Source organism: Protopterus annectens, chromosome 6.part0 (assembly GCF_019279795.1).
Source record: "Protopterus annectens isolate FY-2018-M chromosome 6.part0, PAN1.0, whole genome shotgun sequence".
NCBI lineage: Eukaryota > Metazoa > Chordata > Ceratodontiformes > Protopteridae > Protopterus > Protopterus annectens.
This window is the reverse complement of record NC_056737.1, coordinates 644,205,601-644,223,596: the sequence shown is the minus strand read 5'-3', so window position 1 is coordinate 644,223,596 and position 17,996 is coordinate 644,205,601. Positions and strand designations below refer to the sequence as shown.

Genomic DNA, 17,996 nt, shown 5'->3' with positions numbered 1-17,996 from the left:
AGATGCCTTTTCTTTTCCTTGGACAGGGATTTTCCTGTATGCTTTTCCACCCTTTTCACTGATGTCCAGGGCACTTCTGAAAATTCAGAAGGAATCCCACAATTATGTTAACCTCCTCCTGGGACAGGCCACAGTGGTCTTCCCTTCTTTTCGAATTGGTCAGGGGCAATTACCATAAGCTTCCTCACAGACTGACTTTACTCACACATGAACTTGGGTGTTTGATACATCTCAACCCCAAACAATGTCAACTGGGCTACCTGGTTGATAGGGTTCTAATACCTTTTTGGCACCTGTTTACTGTGGACTTACAGCAGGTATTAATGAAGGCAAAAAAAGCCTGCTGCTAGAAAATTGTATATTGGCAACTGGAAAAAGTTTTCTAGTTGGTGCCAGCAACATAGCCAGCACCCATTTAGGGTTTGTGTTTCTCTTGTTTTACAATGTCTTTGTGTGTTACTTTCCTGTTGCCTGTCTTGCTCTTCTGGCAAGGTTAGTTTATCAGCCATTTCACCATGTTTGCCCATGGATGCCCTCTTTCAAGGCATTCTCATGCCAAATTGTTTTTAAAGGGGTATTGCATAAGAGACCACCAAGAAAACAGGTGGCTTCTCCTTTGGATCTTAATTTTATGTTAGAGAAGCAACCATTTGCTCCATTTGAACCAGCTCATCTGACTGACTTGACTTTCTTAATATGGAAAACAGTTTTACTGGTTCCTCTGATCTCTACAAGAAGAGTATCTGAGTTGCAAGCTCTTATGATAGGTCAACCTTATCTCATTTTCCACAGTGACAAGGTTTCTTTGAGAACTAATCCTCCTTTTATGCCTATAATGGTATCCGAGTTTACTTTAAGTCAAACTATCCATCTCTCTGTGTTCTTCCCTGAACCTTGAAATGAAGGAGAAAGGGCACTTCATACCTTGGATGCCCACAGACAACTCAGGTACTATCTTGACAGAACAAAATCTTTCAGAACTTCTGATCATGTGTTCATTTCTTGTGAAGGTAAGAATGGACAGCCTGTGTCAGAGCAGGCAATTGTGTTATTCCCACCACAACAAAACTTTTCCAGTCAGGGTAAAGGCACATTCTACCAGCGCCTTGGCTTTGTCTGTGGCTTTTTAGGAATGGTAAGAATCTAGAAGTATTTTAGAAGCAATAACCTCTGTATATATGTTACAAAGCACTATGAACTACATTCCTTCTCCAGGTCTATGTCAAGCTTTGCTACAGTCATTCTCTAGGGCTTCTGGATCCTTCTCCTTCCACTTCCCAGGTTTTATAAGCTATGGTAATCGATTTGTATAGTGTAGGCTACTCCAGCAGTGGTTATTCAAACATCTCCTGTTATGGTAAGTTTTAATTAAGTTATTTCACGGAAAAAAACACATTTCTGTCATAAAAAATAAAATGTGGAAATTTATTTCCCTGAAGGGAACTTATCTACCCATGAAAATGGTTAGCGAACCATCAGTCCTTGAAATCCTACAAAAAGAGTGCTGTGAAGGACATGGCACCCAAACCATTGATTTTATTTAGCTCTGCTCAAGTTGATAATGGTTTGGGTGTGCAAAAGGCATCTTTAAGTTCTGGAAGCTGTCCGTCTGTTATATCTTGTGCAGGATATAATCCACATAGTCAGGGCTACTGTAGCACTGACCATTCAAACATCTGTTATGGTACTTTGTCATCTGTACTAATGCTGCTATGGACATTTCAGCTGGTTGCATTTTAGTAGAATGTGCACACATTCTGGGGGGACATTTTGGCTTTACTCTAGCTCCCAGTGCCTGTATGCATGGAGATCTAGCAGAGGAAGATCAGAGGTGTGGTTATTCATTTTTGAAATGGTCGTGCTGCCTCTGAGTGTATAGAGAGCTGTGTAGTAGTTATACCTGAAAGCACCTGTGTGCAGCATCTCATGTACAGAGCTACCACTGCAGCAGTCATAGGACATGGGTGCATTGCACTCCCATTAGCTGCATTGGTGAGCAATTTGTTGTGTTGCAGTCATGTTCTTCCTTGTTTTGTTGGTTTGTATTGTATGTCTTTCTTTGACTGAGTTGCTGGCTTTATGCTCTTACCTTGTGCGTGCTGTTTTGTTCAAGAGATGGTATACTGTGTTTTTCAGTACTGTACATGGTCCTTTTGTGCATTGAGGTATACTTCTGTGCAGACTTTGATGTGCATCTGAATGCTAAGGTTATCAAACACACTACAGTTACACTATTTATTTGACTGCATATTTGTCCCCTCTTTGTAATAATTTCTTAATCAAAGATTAATTTGAAGCAAAATGCCCTTGTATTTTTAGTATATTGACAAACAAGTTAGAAATAGAAATTCTAGTGGAATTCAGATAATGTATATGTGATTTAATTAACTTGGCTATATGACTCTCTTTCTTATTTAACTTAAACCTGCCCCCCCCCCCATTCCACCTTGCACTGACTCATCCAACTACCTCTACTATTACTTCATCCCACCCAAAACAATCCCTCCCCTACCAAAAACTAATTTGCTCTGTAATATCTATTGTACTGTCTGAATTATACTATTACCCTCTCCATGCATAATATTTTCCTAACCTACTAATGACTAGTAGCTATACATATTTTGAAATGTTAAACCTACAATTGAGTTTATAACAAAAATATTCACTTTATGTATATGTTGAAATTTCTGTATTGAATTATATTTTTTCATTTTTGTAACATTGTGACAAGCCGATTGCAAATATCACAGAGCTTATCTGTAAATGTTTAATTAGCTGTATGAACTGTGTCCTTTTGTAACATGTGAAATGTAGCTTGCAATTATTGTGGAGCTTTTCTCCCTGTGCCTCCACTGAAAATGGGCTCTTCTTGGCCCAGTGGACTTCCCTGGTCATCAAACTTAAATAAATAAATTTAATTAGCCAGCAAACCTTCTCAGCCATGCCTGGAGTAAGATTAAAACTTTTTTTCCATTTAGCCATCAGGTTTAACAAGTAAACTAGTGACTAAAGATATTCATCTCATCCCACAATGTGGAGAAAGAAGGTGTTGTATTTTATTACAAGTATCACTACAGAATAGTATTCAAATAAGAGGAATGACTGTCTAGGCAGTTTACTGATGGTACTGCAGCTTTTAATGCACAGTGCCATTTTTAAAAGATTGGTGAGAATAGCTAGGTCAGTACTTTCAAATACACGTATTGGTTCTGCATGTAGCTTTTTTTCTGATTGGATCAAGGCATTAAAGTACATTTTTATAATGACAGTTGGACTAAATATTTTTAAAGTCAGAAATCCCAGTCTCCCCACCTTATTGTCAGTAGTATACATATGATGCTGAAGACGAACCCCAAGGTTTTGGGTTTATAAGAATTCAGCCACAGTTTTAGCAGTTTGTTGAGAGGGTTAAGGGGCACTGACTCTAATATATGGAAGGGTATTGACAGAAGAGTCATTTTAGTTGCTTCCAGTTTTTTGTTCCAAACTGCAACAAATGTTCAATTATTATCTGCTCCTCAACAAGCTGTAGATAGCGAGGTAAACATTACAGTTGTTGGGTCGTTTCAACTTCTGACAGCTTTGTATATTAATGCTGATTTTTGTTACAAACTCCATCAGGATTCTCCCATCTTATTAAAGGCTGTTTCCATATATTGGATAAAGAAAAGATCGTCACTGACAAAACTGCACTGTGTTAATGGGCTTTGAGATATAGAGCCAAATATTGTTCCAGAAACCCTGACTTTCTGAGGCGGGGTGGGGGGGGTCAGTGCTATTACAAGAAATAAAGTGGACAAAGGGAATCCTTATTTAGTCTCCCCCTTTAAAGTTGTACTGGGTATGATATAAGTGTTGATATGTTAACTGATGGTGTTGCAGCAGAATTATGGCATTTACAATTTATGCAGTGCACAGTGCCAGCAGATGGTCCTGATTACCTTCCCAGTTTGGAGTCTTAAAAGTGTAAATGGTTGCTTAGTCTGATGGTTTAATTTTATATTGCATAAATAATGCTGTTTTGGTGTTATTCATTTTTCTTGTATGTAAATCTAGATTTTTTTAATAAACTATGTTATTTGTTTCCCATGACTATCTTGAATATTATGTTATCTGTATTAATACTGTAATAAGGCTAGCGTGCAGACACTGAGCTTTTACATCCTACATTGTTGCCACTTAAGAGTTTTGATCAGTACTGCTGGCAGTGGCAGGTAGGTTGAAGGGTAAGATACAGTGAATATTGACGTGATCTGTCATCCCAAGTGGAAACTGTGGCACCACTGAGGGATTCATTGGCTAAATGACATTGTTGCTCTTGTACGTTTTGAATATACACACACACACACACACACACACACACACACACACAAACACTTTAAACATGTAGCTTTCCAGTGCAATCTTACTCTGCAGACATACAGTTAAACCTTGGTTTAGCATGTATAGAAGTTTACATCTTTAAGTCTGCTGGGATGCTGTGCAGACAGGGCAAGGAGGCAGGTGAAAAAAGGCAAAAGTACTAATTGTCTTTGGGCCTCTGGCACCATTATACATCTGCAGTAGATTAGTATGGGCTACCTTCCCTTGTATAGGTGGCAAAAAGGGAGTGATAGAGGAATGGCAGGAGGTCTAGGGTAGGAAATGGGAGTGCCTTGAACCATATCACTGCATGAGGAAAAAAAACATAATTGATATAATCAAGCGTGTAAAATAAGCAGCATGTTTTCTATGATACTTTGGTGCAGCTTTCTAGACCTCTCTATCATATTTGTAGTTTCCTCTGATACTGGGGTATATGTTTCTAATAAAAGTGGAAGTGTCCATCACTGCAGTGCTTTATATAGCCTAATGTCAACAAGACCTGTAGTGCTTATTTTTTAATGGGGTTTTATAGTTCATGATTAAATAAGGAGTCTTCTAATTTGTATTTAATATTTATGTGTAAGTTTTGTCCAAGTTGTTTTTGCCACTTAGTGTTTGTGACTCTGAGTACAGCAGTGTATAAAAATCAACATTTTTAGAATGCTTGCAGTCAGAGTGAAGTTTCTTGTTTATCAGTAATAGGATTCAAAATTCCCTTTATGTGATGTTTTGGAAACGAGTTATCTGTTATTTCCATGATAGAGGTTCAGGCCCATCCCCTGACCATCCTCCCCCAGCCTCTCTGGTAGGCCCTCTGTTGAACCCTCTGACCCTACTCCCTTCTCAGGCTGAGTATTCTCTGATAGCCAGGAAGAGCTCTTCCAGACCAGACCTATGAGCGGATCCATGAGAAGATTTCCCTTTTTCGCCTCCTCCTCCTGAGATCTTTTTTTGGGGAAGTTCTGCACACCATGAGAACATTTTTCAGTGGCAAGTTCAGGAATATTCTGATCTAGGAAACTAGGACAGGACTTTTCTTCTCAAAGCCTCAGCACAGGCCTTAGCTATTCCTCCTTGATGTTCTGGATGATTATATTTTATCATTATGACCTAGCTATTTCCTGATTCTCTTCCTCCTGCTCCAGCCAAGCCAGTAGGTATTACAGGTCCCAGAACTCATTCCCATTTATTCAGGGCCCATACTGCTGATTTGGAAACTATTTCCAAGGCATGCCACAAATCAACAAGGCAGAAGCTATCTGACAAAATCACTCTGCTGACTCGAGATAAGCAATAGAAGACAAGCACAAAAAGAACACAGAAACAAGAACAAGACTTTAAGATTGTTCTGTTTAGACTTCCAGAATCCAATGGACTGGATACAATACTTGTCCGCATTAAACACCTTTCTCATGAACATGCAAAGTTCAAAATGCTGACTCTACATGTTGGATTTCCCCTGAACAAGGAGAGTCTGGGCTGATGCCTTTGGCTGAAGGAAGGCACCTGCATGAGTCCCTAGAAGACGGCAGGTTTTCATTACCAGCTGTTGAAGGCCTCAAGAGATTTATGCAGGGCCCTCAACGCCACAATTCTTATCTTTACATTTGGCTGCATTTTAGCATGCCTGAAGCGCCGGTAATGGCTCATTGCCATACCAGGGTATGCTAATTTACCCGTTACTGGACTACCTGCCTCCATACAAGCGACAAACAACAAGATTAAAAAAAAAAATTGATGTCAACACTGGGATTACTTCATTCACAGTCAATCTCAGTCAAGAACAGCAGACTCCAGCCATCAGCAGCCAATCTTCTTAGGCAAATACAGATCTAGGAGCCAACCAGACAGCTACAGAAGGCAAGACCTCATTACTTCGAAGTTCAAGCAAAACCCATACAGATGACTGCAAGGGGAATCCTACAGGCCCTGGGTTACATCCCTGGGCCCGCATGCTATCCCTGCATTCTACCATCCCCCCATTGAAAACTACACATGAAAAAGCTTCAATGGCCATTCAAGCATTTGGTTGGTCTCAAGCAACAACTTCACAACAATCAAAGGAATTCAATTCCATGCTACAAGATTCCTAGGAGGGGCCTCGGTGAGCCAAGGTTCACACATGTCATTCACAGGTATGTCATTCAAACACAGACAGATAACACAGTAGACCAGACCTTAGGCTTCAGAGGTATGATGGGATGCTGGGGGAGGACAATCTACAACAAAGGAGAACAAAAAAGCAAATAAATAAAAGGAAAGTGGCCCATAAGCCAATGCATCAACAGGCTCATCAACACAGCTCCAGCCATTTATTTAATGAGACCACACCAACACCACTGTGATGTGGTACAACACCAACAAGCAGGGGGCGCCCCTGCTTACCCCCTTTGCAGACTGGAGACTGACAGAAATCACTGCATTTAAATCCAGAAACCCAGTCTGTTGGCGGACAGCCTAAAGACAATGGACAACAGGATGACCTAAGCAGGAATTTCACAGATGGAGGGAAGATCCAACATCCGAAGAGCCTTCAGAGGCACATCTTATTTGGGGGGCAAACTCAAAGTGGACCTGTTGCCAAATTTCCTCACCTCTTTCTACAGAATTTTGCACAATACCAACCATCAAAACATTGGAAAATAGAAAAGCTCTTCAACAACTGGTCACCCTAGCCATCCTAGCATTCCCACTCTGCCACTGATACACCTAGTATACTGAAAGATCAAAAAGAGAGCCCAATCATAAGGAAATAGCTCCGGATTCATACTAGCAACACTGGTACCCAACACTCTACTACCATGTCACTACCAGAGGTGGGCCCTCCCTCAGTGGCCCCTCCTCAGTGGCCTCTACTTTTGACAACACATGCATTGAAACACTGCATCCAAATCTTCAACTGCAGCCAACAGCCCATAAATATCCCATAAATAACTTCTCTCCATCTCTCCAAGGAAGTACTTACTAACAGCTCAAGACCATCCACCCACCCACCAGAAGGTTTTTAAAAAGTGGAAAAAGATTCAGCAATTGGAATACCAGCAAAGGGACATGATGCATCATTGTTGAACATCCCACTCATCTTGGCATATGTAGGTACAAAACTGTACTTTTTTTTGTATCGGCAGTCTAGAACACACACAACTGTTGTTATAACTTCTGCTGGGCTTGGTGTTTTAATGTCTGTGATTTGTTATATTCTGCCATTCACAGCAATTAAGAAGTCCTGATACTTGCAATTCCTGGCCTGTACTTTTTCTGTAGTTACTTCCTAACAGTCTTGTTAGGTGATGTAGGTCCTGCTGCTGTCTTTCATTTATTTATTCATTGCATTTATTGTCAGCTGACAGGGTTAGTGGTCTGATCTCTCATGGACCCTTTTCAGCCATGACACAGGCTAATGGCAGAATGTGAAAAAATACAAAACCTGACAGATTTGGCATTTATGTAAGCTTGCTACCCTATTAATTTAATTAACAGTAAATTTACCATATAGCAGATTAATTTAATTTATTCATCTGATATAATAATAGGCATCAACATATTATGAGTAAAAAAATGTTAGTAGTATGTAATAATCCTTTTTTCCTAAATGTTTTTATTAAATGTATAAATGAATAACTTTACATTTGATTAATGAGAATTACATATATAAATAAAAGACTGAAAACAATAGCAAACAGAGAACTAACATAAACTATTCACAGGGTGTTTACAATTTAAAATATAAGCAATACAATTATTTTGCAAAATTCTGTTTAGCTCTAGCTTTGTGTCCTTTTGTTCAGCAGTCTCTTGAGTTTCATCCAAGAATTAAGTTAATAATTTTGTCTAGTGGTTCTTTCTTTAATTGTTAGGATTTCCAGATGACAAGTGTCAGTTGCAATGTTATAAAACTCTTTCATTGTTGGACTGGTAGTGCTTTTCCAGTTTCTTGTTATGTAATAATCCTTCTTAAACATGTTAAGTTTATTAGTTCCATAAAAATGTGTCAGCCTGAAATAAGCAATATAAACAAGAATGAAGTTTAACTGAAAAGTACTTAATTCAACACAGCATGTGCCAGTGCATTAAGTCCATCTTGGAAGTAAAATTTTAATGTTGCCAAATCATAATAAGCTAATTATCTTTATAAAAATAAATGTTTTATTGTGTTTTATTTGTTGCTCAGACCAGGATTTGAATTATTTCACTGTAGTACGACCAACAAAGTTTGGGCTATTACAAGAAGTGTTAATGACAATAGTGTTCTGGTGAAATAAAATATATGGAAACCCTAATCAGGTACTTATGATGACAGGGCATAAGTTGCATAAAATCTGTATGTCTTGGTGTGGGTGCTGTGAGTTGCATCCACCATGCCAAGTTGAACATAATACCTCTTTAAATATTTTGTTTCAGCTGTCGACCTCTGACTTAGATGCACTATAATGGGATGCCTTCTTGAGACAAACTCCCGTCATATTTAGTTTCCTTTTAGCCAAATCTAAAATGTATTTATCACTTTGCCTTTTTGAAGGCCCTCCCAGGATGTTAGTTAGGGACAGCAGTAATAGGTGTGATATGCAGAGGTGAAGCCACTTGTTATGGTGTGAGATTTGCACAATTTCACAAGCAGTTTTTTTCCAGTATTAACATAGGTTCATAGTTTAGTACTAAGCTAACTACCCTTGTGAGCCATTTTAAGCCTAGCCAATTATCCCTTGTGAGACTCAAACTTTGCACCTTGTGTTTGTAAGGCAGACACCTTAGCCATTAAGCCACCCTCTGAACCACTTCTGTAATTTCTTTTTCCATTCCATAAAAAGTGTAATGTTTGCTACCAAACCCTTATAACTATATTTTCTTATCTTCTATAACAAGTAAATCAGTCTGTCTCCTGAATCAGGACAAATTAAGTTAGCATTTTCTTTTATTCCGGTAATTCATACTGTGTAACTATCAGTTTGTGTACAGTGGTTAAAATGAAAGTAGATTGTAACTATTATATGTCTAATAAATAACTTAATAATAATGCTGGGATTATAAAGTAAACTACAGTACAAGGATAGAAAGTCGTATCAAAACATTTTATGTCACAGTAAATAACTGCATTTTTAAAGCATTTATATAATTTAGTAACTAGCTAGGTTGAACTGGTATTGTTCATTCCTTTCACTCATGACCTTGGTCCCATTGTGACAAGCTGGAATGTTTAGAAAATATATTCAGCTGTATACAGAGTATGTGTAGTTTTAAATTTTAGAGCTTTTAACAAAACTGTTTATGAAGCATATGTAATTTCAGATGCATGTCAGTGAATCTATAAGTAACATCTGGGAATTCAGGCAACTAGAGCAATGTCAAGCTGGTGAGAAGTGATTCTTTATGTAGCCCCAAGGGAGAGTCAAGGCAGAAAAGCAGCCAGGAGGATGAACGTAAGCAGGGGTTGCAAAACAACCACAGCATTGTGTTTTTTATTTATTTTTTAAGCACCTTTATTAAATTGTCACTTGTGACATAGGTACATTTAAATTGGTTGTTTTTATAGTAAATTGAGGTCTGACAAGATAAGTGGTTCATAGATTTCATAGGTTGTGTTGGTGAAGGCCTGCTGGCCAGTGAGGAGCATGATGCTCCAGATCCCATACTGGAACTTGCAAGGCACCATGTGTCATCCAGTTCCTTCTACATGGTAAAAATTGAATACAAGTTTAATTGAGAAAAGGGAGCTTATTCAGGAAGGATGGGAGTCTGTGAAATACGAAGTTGTCACATTTCACGGAACATTTTATATTAATTATCAAGTTTGAGCCTGTTTTTGCATTCAGGTCATCAAGGGGGTATTCTAATCAAAGGGCTTCAAGTAGTAAGGGTCCCTTTAATGCTGTATATGTTAGACATAGGTATTATGGTGAAGGAGAAAGCTGCTTTAGTCTTTAACAGTAAAACAAGCTTGAAAATCATTTATTCTTTTTTGTGGGGAATCTTTGTAGCTTCTCCTTTTATACCAGATGGGGTGTGAATAAGTTGCAGTAATGGGTACAGCTTTCTGTAACTGGTCCGAAAATACATCCATAAAGGGTGACCAGTTAACATTTCTTACATAGCTGTCAGTGCCAAGGAGGATGAGCTGAGCAAACTGCATGCTTTGCTGACAGTAGTAACAAAATGGGTGAAAAATGAAAGGTCACAAGTATGAATCTACAAGGACCACAAGGTATTTTAATATTTTATCAGTGTTTAATTGTTACATAAAGCTTTTTTTTTTTTTTGGCCAGAGATCACAAATAAATTTATGGTAGCTTCAAGAAGTCTACACAAAGAATCTACAGAATTGCAGAACGTGATCTTAGCACTGCAGAAATATGGCTTCTGACTACAGTATAACCCACAAAAGCTTATTCACATTGCTGATACTCTCAGTAGCACATATCTAAGGGGATAAGGAAACCTGCTAGAGAAAGACTTTAACAGTACTGTGGATTATGTGAGTTACTTCTGACTACTGAAATATTTAAGGTGAGACAGTGTCACAGCAAGTAGAGGCACCAGTTCACAGCAAGAGGTTCTGTAGTTTGAGTTTCTTGCATGGTGTCCTCTGTGGTGTCTGCATATCCTCCCTGTATCCATGTGTTTTTTGTGGGTGCTGTAGCCTCCTCCCATCTGGCAATGGCAATGTAGTAAGTGAGTTATTGATGTTCATCATGTTACCCTGCTGCAGTCATCACACTTGGGGTTATCCTGCCGTCAGGCGGTCCCACAGTCTGCCCGAATTCCAAACTCTTGGTCTGGTGTTGGTTGCTGTCACTTCTTCCGTGAAGTCAGTGCGCCAGGGGTATATAAGAGGCATCCAACGCCATTTTCTTCAGTCTTTCTTGCCGCGCGGTGCCCAAAGCAGAAGCAGTTCGCAAGTGGCAGTCGGCCGAAACCTGAGATTTTCGAATCGAATTTCAGTCCGAAGTCTTCAAAGCTAAGTACCCCGTTGGGGAACCTTTTCTTGTCTCAGTCCGATGTCAGAAAAAGTTAACAATTGCATTTCTTGTGGGAAGCAAATACCTCATAAGACTTTCATTCTTATTGTATACCTTGCCTAGGCCCAGACCACGATGTCACTGGTTGTCGGTTTTGTGCTAAGTTCAATAAGCGAACTATAAAGCGACGCTTTGATTTCGCATGACACTACTTCGGTAGGAAATTTAATTACACTATGCCATTGGAGCAACCGATTACCAGCGTGCATAAAAAACGCAAAGATAAAGACAGGCAGCCTAGATCCAAGCCAGACTCTGAGGCCTCGGCTGGGCTGGTCGCCGCTTCTCTGGTTTTCAGTGAGGTGCCTACGCAGCCCCTGACGACCGCAGAATTGGAACCCCAGACCGCTTCGGATTCTCAAGCAGAGAGTTCTAGGCCGACGCAGCCTTTTTCTTTAGGCCCTACCGACAGCATTGCAGAAGGAGAAGCCGGTGCTGCGGAAACACCTTTGGTTACAGAAGGTGTCTTCAGACAGACTACTCTCACCATAAAATCTTATGCTAAGCTTAAGACACCTCTAAAACCAAAAAAGACTGCACATCAGTCTCCAGTTCAAGGCCCCATGCCTGAGAAACAGATGCTTAAAATGGCTGAAGATTTGATTTCTTTAATCAGGGGTTCCCAACCCCAACCCCCCCCATACAAAAGGCCTAGACAAGAGGAGGATTATGCCTCCTCTGATCAAGTGTCTATTTCCTCAGGCCCCTCTGAGGAACAGAATTACTCCTTTCCCCCTTATGAAGATTCTGATGCTGAAGATTCCATTCCCTCAGCTTCTCCCCCTGAAGACTATTCCTTTGGGGAAACCTTACATGCCATGAGGGAACATTTCCACTGGGAAGGTCAGGATTACTCCGACTCAAAGAAAAGGCTCAGAGAGTTTCTTTTACTCCCCCAGCACAGACCACTTGCAATCCCTCCAGTTTTAGACATTGTGGATGATGTTTACTTAGAATCTAGTCTAAATCCAGATTCTCTGCCTCCTGCTCCAGCCAAACCAGATAGATATTATAGAGTGCCTGACTCTCACAAATTCCTTTAGAAAAGCCATGTTGCTGACCCAGAGACAATCTCCCAGGGTCCCAAAGGGGCTAAGGCTTCTATGGCTAAAAATCCTGTACCCTCTGAAAGGGACTCCAGAGCACTAGATAGGTGGGGGAAGAAGGTTTACACCTCAGCTACTCTAGCTAAAGAGCACTAAATTGTCAATTTCACATGCTGAAATACCAGCAATTCCTAATGTCTCAAATAAAACAAAAGATGAGCACGCACCCTCAACAGTCTGAATTCAAAGAAATGCAGGATCTGTTGCATGCAGCTGAACAGGTGGGCAAACATACTTTACAATGTGGATTTGATTCCTTGGAAGCTTCCTGTAGAACAGCTGTTACTGGGTCTGTTATACGTAGGCATGTTTGGTTAAAGGAACAAACTCTGCCTGATCATGTTAAAGCAAAGTTACTAGATGCACCCTTACAGCAGGATGTCTTATTTGGGGTTAAAGCAGAAGAGTTTTTAAAGAAAATGGAGGATAAGGCAAAATCTATGCAGACGGTCAAAATTTCTTACAGGTGCATCCCCCACGCTTCAGCAGAAATTGGCCAGCAAAAAATTGGTCCTTTCCAGCTTCTGACAGTTCACAGAGGGGTAAATACAGACACTCAAGGGGCAGAGGACAAGCACAAATCCCTTACAAACCACGCCAGTGGGGCACTGCAACACAGAAGGGAGGAGGACAGGTCCCAAACTACTAGAAGACAAACACAATGACTTAAACCTCAAACTGCCAAGCAAAAATCTCTGGGCAGCTCCCTTGGGAGGAAAATTAGCATTTTTTATAGACAACTGGTGCATCGTCACAAAGGACAAATGGGTCCTAGACATTATCTCACAAGGATGCAGATTCCATTTCCACACCTTGCCAAGGATAAAAGGAATGCCAAACTTGCCACAAAATCAATGGGCAGAGGCAAAAAGACAAATTGCAGCTCTCATGGACATGAGAGACATTCAACTGGTACCTACACAGGAGCAAGGCCAAGGATTTTACTCAAGGCTCTTTCTAGTCCCCAGAAAGGACAATGCTTGGAGACCCATTCTGGACCTTTCAGTTCTAAACACCTTCTTGCAAGTACCCAAATTCAAGATGCTAACACTACAGCAGCTTCTTCCCATGTTGGGCAAGAAAGCTTGGCTAGTAACGATGGACCTCAAGGATGCATACTTGCATGTCCCTATCAGACAAAATTGCAGAAGATACCTCCGTTTCATTGCAGGTTCAACCCATTACCAATTCTCTGCATTGCCCTTTGGCTTATCTACTGCACCCAGAGTCTTCACAAAATGCCTGGCATCAGTAATTGCATACTGCAGACAAAGAGAAATTCAAATATACCCATACCTGGACGACTGCCTCATCCAAGCAGAAAGCAAAGACATTCTCTTACAACATCTGACTTTTTGTAAAACACCTTCTAAGTTGCCTAGGGTACACAGTAAACGAAAAGAAATCAAAACTAGTGCCCTCACAAAATATGACATTCCTGGGTGCCAGCTTGAATACAACGGCCCAGATGGCTTATCTGATACCAGACAAACAACTACAACTAACTCAATACTTCAAAATAATGGCAACAAAGACCCAACTCCCTGCAAGAAAAATTCTGCAGGCCTTGGGCTTCATGGCATCTTGCATACTACTAATACCATTTGCAAAACTGCATATGAGGAAATTACAATGGTACCTGAAAAGCGTATGGACTCAACACAGCCACAGTTTGGAAACAATGATACCTCTCATTCCCTGCCTTCAACAGGAGTTTCTGTGGTGGTCACAGGCATGTCACCTCAACAAGGGTCAACCTTTCACCTTACCCCCAGCCAGGCAAACTATGACAACAGATGCATCGGACTATGCCGGGGGGGCACACATGGAAGGACGGTGCGTTCCAGGCATATGGACTGCAGATCAAAGGAATCTGCACATCAATCAAAAAGAAATGCTAGCTGTACAGAATGCTCTGACAGCCTTCAAGGACCTCTTACATCCAGGACAGCTTATAATAAGGACAGACAACACCACAGTAATGTGGTACATAAACAAACAGGGGGGTACACACTCCTACCCTCTATGCAGGCAAGCAATGACCTTGTGGAACACAGCACTGGCTTACCAAGTTCAATTACAAGCTCAATTCCTGCCAGGAAAAAAGAACACATTGGCAGACGACCTAAGCAGAAACATCATGGATCCTCACGAGTGGAAACTGGATTCACAAGTATTTGCAATGATAACTCAAAAATGGGAGCGCCCAGACATAGACCTGTTTGCCAACCCCCAAAACTATCAGCTTTCAAAATTTTGCACAAGGACATTTTGCCATCAAGCTTGGAACGTGGACGCACTCTCATTCAGTTGGAAAATGCTGACAGTATATGCTTTTCCTCCATTGCCCCTTCCTACAAAGGTGCTGCTGAAAGTCAGGATGGAGAGACCTCGAATGATACTCATTGCCCCGGACTGGCCACGCCAGCACTGGTACCCACTACTAAGGAACATGGTCCAGGGCCCACCATGGATTTTACCACAAATTCCTCATCTACTCACACAGCCAGCTCAAAACCTTAAATTTGGCTGCATGGCACATCACCTAAGCAACCAGCCAGCCCCTCTTTCACAGGCTGTTATGGATGTCATTTCTGGAGGCCAGGAGGCCCAACACCAGGAAAGCCTACTCAGACAAATGGAAAAGATTTTGCGCCTGGAACCAAGCTAAAGGCCAAAATACCCTTCAGCCGGACATGCCTCAGATTCTACAATATTTAACTGAGATGTTACACAAAGGACTTTCTTTTTCATCTATTAAAATCCACGCCTCAGCTATTTCAGCTCAATACAACACAGATCCTCCCTTATTTTCAGATCCACTTCTAAGGCAGTATCTCAGAAGGGCAAAAAACATTAGGCCTCCCAGGAGAGCGCCAACACCAACTTGGGACCTAAATTTTGTTCTGGAAAAACTTACGCTGCCTTTTGAGCCAGCTTTCTCAGCTGACTTAAAGTTTATATCATGGAAGACTGCCCTGCTGCTAGCAATTACTTCAGCCAGAAGAGTCTCAGAGCTACAGGCACTAATGGCAGTAGAGCCTTTCCTCATTTTTCATCAAGACAGAGTTTCTCTACGAACTAACCCCTCCTTTATGCCAAAGGTGGTATCCAGTGTGGCTCTAAATCAAACCATCCACTTACCCACCTTCTTTCCAAATCCACAGAACAAAGGAGAAAGACTCCTGCATTCCTTGGACATTCACAGGCAACTACGTTACTACTTGGATAAAACTACGGGTTTCAGAAAATCTGACCAACTTTTTGTATCCTATGCTACAGCGTCACAAGGAAAGGCCATCTCAAAACAGACCATTTCCAAATGGATAGGACATTGCATACGTTTTTGCTACACCCATCATGGAAAACCAGTTCCTGCTAGCATAAGGCCCCACTCCACCAGGACAGCAGCTACATATACAGCCTTCCTCAGGGGGGTGCCAACTAAGGATATTCTGGAAGCTGCAACTTGGAGTTCAGTACACACCTTCACCAAACACTATCACTTACCACTTTACTCTAAGACTAGAACTGGCTTTGCTACTGCAGTTTTGCAGGGCCTTCTAGCCTCCTCTAACCCTGTTTGACTCCACCTCTCATCCTTAGCTTTGGGATTCTACCCAAGTGTGATGACTGCAGCAGGGTAACATGATGAACATAGTACAATTTTTTACCTACCATAAATGTAGATGTTCGAGTGTATATCCTGCTGCAGTCCAGGTTACCCTCCCTCCATCCCCTCAGACCTAACTAAAACCTTTCAATACCTTAAAATCTGATACAACCTTTGTGGTGTATTTGCTTATAGCTGGAGGGATGTTTTGTTTGTGCTAAGCTTTTATTATTGGTACTATCTACTGACCATCTTTTGGGGGGGGCACCTGACATCTGGGGCAAGAAAAACTGAAGAAAATGGTGTTGCATGCCTCTTATATACCCCTGGTGCACTGACGTCAGGGAAGAAGCGACAGCAACCGACGCCGGACCAAGACTTTGGAATTCGAGCCGACTGCGGGACTGCCTGACGGCAGGATAACCCCAAGTGTGATGACTGCAGCAGGGTATACACTCGAACATCTACATTTATGGTAGGTACAAAACTGTACTTTTTCTATGTTTCCCATAGGTGTGCTTATAGTGTGTAAGTGAGTGAGCATTCTAGTATAGACCAAGTGCACTGCCCATAATGGGTTTTAGTGCTTTGTGTCCAGTCGCTGCCAGAAGGGCTCTGTCATCCCTGCAGCCCTTTAAAGGATGAAGTGAGTTATCAGAAAAAGGATGGGTGGGATATTGAGAAGTTTAAAGGAACTGAAGGATGCTATGATTTTAGAGCTACAGTTAATTATCCTTTTTAGCTTAGTTACTAAGGCACTTCTCTGTTTGAACATGCACAATTCACCGTACCTCTATGTTCTACTTCAGTGTATGTACATACGTACCTACTGCATAACTCTGTAACTTTAGTAACCTGAAGGATTTGTGTGTGTGTGTGTGTGTGTGTGTGTGTGTGTGTGTGTGTATGTATATACAGCAACACACCAAGCATGCCTTTATATGTTACATTTTGTATAACCTGATACTTTTATCCACTGGATTTTGATGTAGTTTTCTGAGTATCATTTGAATCTTGGTTTGCTGCATTATTATTGTTTGTGCAGTATACATAGCACAAGCAAAAATATATAATTCAAAGTGGAAAGGGATAATGATGATGAAATGGGGGGAGGGCTGAAGAAACAAGGAGAGACTGGGATTTTGCATGCAGATCCTTAAGGTGAATAACAATAACCATACAGAATATTCTATTCATAAAATAGCAGAAATTACTTTTAAGAACTAAGCACGGGAATGGAGAAAGGAGATTCTGATGATAGGTATGACTGTAATTGGGGATATAGACAACAGGCAAGAGGGGGCTGCAATTTATTGGAGAAAATTGACAAATGACCCAAGGTACTGGAGCAAATAATTAGAGAGGCAAAGGTAATAGAATGGGAACAGGCGGAGAATTTATTTGGACTGCAAGCTGGAGATTGCCTTCCTTATCAAGGATTGTTATCATAGTTTAGGCAAAGAGAAAGAAATGGAGTATCCTAAGTGAAAGACCAGCACTGGTAGAGTTTTTAATAAAATCTAGAACAGAAGCTGCTTTTTAAAAAAGAGATAATTAGTAGAGCTTATAAAATGTTGCATGATAACTATAAGAATCAATCAGAGGAGGTTGGAAAGGATTGGGAAGAGAGACTGGATAAGCTATTCAGAAAGAAACAATGGGAGATGTATGTATGTCTCCCAAATATGTAACAAATTCTAGAAGATTTACAATCTTTACTTGGAAGTGTCTACATAGGTATTTTTATACCCCAAGTAGACTTTAAATAATGTTTTCCTCAGGTAGATGGCAAATGGAGGTGTGATGGAGGAAAAAAGAGGTAATTTGGGAACACATTTTTTGGGAGTGTAATGAGTTGGCAGGCTTTAAAAGTTCCCAGTAGACTAATATATTAGAAAT

The 17,996-nt window shown here is 40.7% G+C and overlaps 1 protein-coding gene across 1 annotated transcript in view; it reads left to right on the top strand.

Moving 5' to 3' along the window:
- Positions 1–17,996, top strand: part of TXNDC16 (thioredoxin domain containing 16) — a 1,725,832-nt gene that overhangs the window by 1,531,405 nt on the left and 176,431 nt on the right. The gene's annotated exons all lie outside the window — the stretch shown is intronic.